Consider the following 6,000-nt stretch of genomic DNA (forward strand, 5'->3'; position numbering starts at 1 on the left):
TAAAAGATAAAATTTACTAATCCAGACAAAATAAGGTACTTAACGACCACTAACTGTTACAAACTCAGTATTTAAGTTATGATTCTTATTCAGTAAATATCTAGAGATTATTATCTGTCATTCATTTTTTTAAGGGAAGCCTATTTTTTTACAATAGGTAGTAAAAGAACTACACTAGGTAACATAAAAAATATGAATATAAATAATCATGAATAATACTTATTTAAAGTTATCGCAGACTCGTACACCCATAAAATATTTTGCAGTTGCTTTAAACAACGAAAGTTGGCACATTACTTCTCTTATTGGAACACATGGGCTTGTACATGCCAAAAGTAAACAATGGTAATAAAGGGGGCGGTTTAGGAGATTCATTGTTATATCTAACTGCTGAGATCCAAACACATTTTGCATTTATAAATTTCAAAACCGAATTGGGCTATTTTTGTTTCTTGGAAATACATAACTAATAAATTGTGTTTAATATAATTCAACACATAATCAAGATGAGTTTTTCTCAAAGTTTTGAATATATATTAATATCAACACTCATTAAAAGTTTGCTCACTATTCAATATCTGACACGTCAATACTTTGGAAACAGACACTTTGTATATATTTTCAATGTGGTGTGTCAACTTCTATTCTTATTCCTTAAGTTGAGCTGTTAGTCAGTTTCTTCTCCTCAGATAGTAATATATAAAAACTTGTACTAAACATTTTCCCCTTTTAATTTCTTTATTTGGCAGTTCAAACGCGAAATAGATGGTCTGAAAACCGACCATAATCCATTGGAAATTTAACTAATAACCGTTAACTAATTAGGGGTACATTTTCGCAGCTCCCCCACAAGGAGTTGGAAAAACCGCTGTATCTATAGTGTGGAATGGTGACATTCCCAGAAATTCAAGTGGGGAGAGGTTTAAGAATAGTTATGGGAATTTGACCCAGGAACTCATAAAATGAGCTGTATTAGCTAAGTATTGCTTTTAAGGGGGAGCGCTATATTATAGTCTGTATGATGGAACCTGTCTACTTCCCTCTACTAGGAATAGTATCGGGTCTTAAACCATTGGCCAGTCCCATGTAGACGGAGGGTCTGGAAACATGCTCTATCATACAGACTATAAATTAAATAGTATTAAATGACTGAGATAAGTTAGATTCATTAGAAATGGTTTCAGTTATGTTATGAGTGAACCAGGGTTCTAGAAATTGGTTTAGTTTTTGCATGCATTTTTGTATGCTGGAAGCTGAAGATTTGTAGTAAAATTTAATACATCAAGTTACTGATAAATAACACTACGCTATACATTGATGTACCCTGGATAAATAAATGTGAATAAACAATAAATTATATCTCACTATGCTCACTTGGACATATATACATTAAATTTGCAGCAATCAATCTGTGACGTACGATGACAGTTTTAATCAACCTTATTTCAAGGTGTGACGTTTAGCTCGCTTGTTTGATGGGATGTATGCTGATTTCCCTCGAGACCTTGTATACATAAACTAAAGGCCACCAACACTACAGATGGTTGTGGAACACACTTTATACAACAAATTATATTAATTTATACCTGGTCGAAGATCGAAGTACATTCTTGAAGTAAAACACAGAAACAACTATGTGGGACCCATGTGTTACACTAATGCACGAATCATAAAGCAAATTTGCAACATTTATTGAATAATATTGTGACTAACCTAATATTATACAAACATAGATCCTTTAACATGCAAGTACTTCCTCACAGGAAATCTTTAGTCAGTACATTTATACTCTCCTTCACATGTTTTTGGACAAAGAACGAATTATCGTCCCATAAAAATTGAGCATAATGGTTAGATAAGAGGTTAATTTACCTTAATCCCGTTTTATGTTCTTAAGCCTCTTCTAAGGGTGGATGACGATCGTTTAGGTGACTGTCACCTTCTATAGGTCTGCCTAAAAAAATATTCTCTCATCTGAGATTGTCAAAACATTAAACACGCACATACAAACATTTAGACAATACATACAAGTAAACATTCAACTACTAACTGTGGCCTCTGAGGGTTTGACCTTTTGAGAACCTCAGTATGAGGAAGATTAATATTCTTGACAATCGTTATCTGCATTTAGAGGAGGTGTAAGAATCAATACACAAAATCAAGGGAAATTAACCTTATATTTATGTGTTAAATATCTCAAATTTACACAACAATTAAAATAATATAGGGTTGCTTACTCCAAGGAGTTTAATTTTATAAATTTAATGTTTACACTTAACTTATACGAGACGTTGAAATCATAAATGATTGTATTAAAAAAACTTTAATTTCAAAACATAGAAAAAAAGTCAAGTTCAACACAGCTTATTAAGTTTAAGATTTTTTAACAGACTCTCATGTGAAGCCCGATATCAGAATTTTACAAAATTCAAAACCAACCTAAGAAACCTTTTATTGGCCAACCCATTGTATTCCTGGAATGATTTTCTTAATATACCAGCAGCATCCGTAAGTACCTATTTTGAAGTTTTGACTCTTCATATGTGATATTTATTTGACTTGCATGTGTAATTAGACCTTGCATCTTTTAGTTTTTAGTTGTGAACGTACAGTGATTATTTATTATCATTAATTTATGTACTTATTTATTTATTGTAGAACTTTTGAGAGTTTTTGTAGTGTAACAAAACTTTGGTTTTAATTTAATTTTTTCCTAAAATTCTTGATTATAGCTTCATTACAAATAATTTTGTAAAATAGGTTTTGTGATTGGAAATAATATACTTCAAATTCTTCACCATCATTATTTAATTTAAATTGCTTTTAGTTACCAAAAGTAATGTGCCCTAAAAACAAACAAATATAATAGCTTTAAAATATAGTCAAAGTTTAAACATTGTTCTTTTAACAGACCTACTAGATGAACTAAATGTTTTAATAAAATTGATTTACATACCAGTTTTCCTGGGCTAAATCTCACTAAAATATATTAACAACTTTAACTTTTCTTAACATCACTGTACAACACATTCTGACTTAAAGAGGGATCTAACATGCAAACCTAGTCTTTTATACTGGTCTGACTGCTTAACATGATTGGTGGAATTGGACCAATCAGATTAGCTCTTAGTTCATCCTTACAAGATTCATGAAACAGCTCTATAATGTCTTAGTTACTTCCTGCATAATTCTTTTCTTGTTTCAAACATTTTAAGAAAATCCTTTGACATAATTATTAATCAAAAACACAATTTGTTGGTTTTTATACAGAAAATAAAGAATAATTTTTTTTACAACTTAATTAAAAAAAATGATGATTGAATTTGAATTTGTAGAGTTTGTGATCTTTCTGCCTTACTTAACAGACGATTACAAATGCATGTACTTTGTAAAAAAAAAACATATATTTTTATTCTTATTCAACATTGTAGTTGCTACCATGGTTTATATACAGTACAGTACAGTGGTTTAGGTACAGTACTAGTCCTACTTAAAATATCAGAAAACTGGCACATAACTTCTCCCATTAGCTTGTCAACAACCTTTATAATGGGTAAGCGGTTGGAGTAACTTTGATTGTTTATGGGGATAATCACAAAAGTAGCAATCACTTTTGAACTATAATCGTTTCAGCAATGGGGTATTGCACTATTTTGTTTGCAATTATAAGGACCACAACGCATTAATTTTAATGAAAGCAGTTTTTTTTCTAAAATCCGATTTTTGTTATTTCATAGTTTTTAAAATGGAAAATAAGATAAGTTACAATAACTTTTGAACCGTAATTTTTGCTGAAAAGGTATTTGTACCATTTTGTTTAGAATTCAAAGTACTACAGGATACTACATTTTCATAAAAACCTTTTGGGCCATCTATGAGAAAAACCGATTTTTCATTTATTTGATAGGTTTTTATGATAAAATAAACATTGAAATGAAAACTAAAAAAAAAAACAAAAAAAAACAAAAAAAAACTCCTGAAGATACCACCAGTTAATGCATACATTAGTTATTTGTGCAACTAGTGAGAAAAGTGAGCAATTGACTCACTCGAGAGAAATCCTTACTCACGAGTCCTAGGCGAGTGAGGAATGGTTTCTCGAGTGAGGCAATTGTACTTTCAACTCGAGTTGCACATTATACTTTTCCTACAGTTACCATAAAACAAATAAATTGGTGAAGAAACATAACCTAATTTTACACAGACGTGAACTTTTAATATAACATTTAATGTGAAGTGACAAATACAACAGTACAACAGCTGACCAGCTGATTTATAGCCAGTGCCAGTGCTGCCAACATATTTCGCGCGCATACGACGTTGCCTGCATGTTACGCGCTCACTATTTCGTGCCTTCACGTTGCAAATCTGGAGTGAGACAAAGTAATTAGAGTGAGACAATGTTAACATTGTCTCACTGATGAGCGAATTGGCCACTTTGCTTTCTCAAATCAGTGAGAGAACATGTACATTGTTAGGTAACTGTAGGAAAACTAAATTTAATGAAAATTTGACATTAAGTGTGGTCTGTAGCTTTCTACATATCCACATATACACACAGACACACACATACAGACATCACTTCGAAAACCAATTTTTCAGGTTTAGGAACGCCCTAAATGGATATATCCACTCAAAACTCAAACTGGAAAATTTTGACGAAAACAATACTTTTTCCATGTACTATGAAAGTAATAGAACTTCATATTCAATTTACAAATAGTATGGTATCAAAGCAAAGATAAATATAGCAAATATAGTTTAGAACATGTAGTCTGTTTACAGCTTTGTCCACTCAGAGCATAGAGACTGTCAAACTACTATATTGAAGGTTATGACAATATAATAGAAAGTTTCAAAGAAAACTACTTAAGAAAGCAATGTACACCCACACTGAGATGTGTCTATAGTAAAGGCTATAAAGAGCAATATGACCTCCCCTCTAGCATCACTCTTTATATCTTCAAAGACGCAGATATTTGTCAAACTGAGAGGCACTTCAGGGCAATCTACGACAAACATGTTTTACCTTAACGGAGCTTTCATTGCCAAAACGCCGTTTATAAGACTCACATTGCAGCATTTTGTCTGTTGCTCAGTTTGATAAAAGCTTCTGCACAGAAAATATTTCCGTGTTATTAAATACAGTATATAATCTGCAATAGCTTAATAGGAATAAGTAAATAACTAAATAGATTATGGAGTTAACCTTTATCGTTATATATTCAGATGGGGTTCGCCACAAACGTTCGTACTTTACCTAAATTTGAGTGAAGGATGAGTGTAGAATAAAGTGATTGTATAGCATTGTTACTGACTAAGACCAGCTGTATTATTAGTCAGGACAGTCTATTAAAATCAAGGCACCTCTAGAAAAACAGGCCATGCTGCAGCGTGGGCATCGCATCACTACGTCACAGTGGTGGATAGTTGTACTAAAATCTTGCCATTAAAATCTGACAAACAGCCAGCTTATTGACCTAAAACATATGTAATATGGCAGTGCTCAATACATTAAGGACCATTAAGGATCCAACGATTAAGAACAATTGGGTCCATTACCGAACCATCAAAAAGCTAATGACTTTTCTAAATAACCTCTTGATCAGACTCGTACGTGTTATAAAAATGCCTAAAAGTAAACAAAATACCCACCAGACTATTACTAGACTGTTAGTAAGCTAAGTATATTTATTAACACATTAACTATCTCATCATTTCAAAATGTTTTCTGTTGTGTTTGTTAAATGTTACAGTATAAGCGATCCTAAGTTGTACTGATTTAATTTTAAAGTTGTGAAATGGAGATGTCCGTTGAAATAAATAAATAAAATACTTCAAATAATACTTGTAATAATATATTTACACTTATACTGTTTACTTACAAGACGGAAAATACACATGAAAGATGGTAAATGGTGATCAATTTCAATTAAACACTCCAATCATCATCAGACCCAATAGGCGAATAATCTCAAAGGGACGCCATTTCCGATTATT

This window comes from Macrosteles quadrilineatus, unplaced genomic scaffold, assembly GCF_028750875.1.
Source record: "Macrosteles quadrilineatus isolate MER2022 unplaced genomic scaffold, UCM_ALF_1.0 Scaffold_16__1_contigs__length_3527350, whole genome shotgun sequence".
In the NCBI taxonomy this organism is placed as follows: Eukaryota; Metazoa; Arthropoda; class Insecta; order Hemiptera; family Cicadellidae; genus Macrosteles; species Macrosteles quadrilineatus.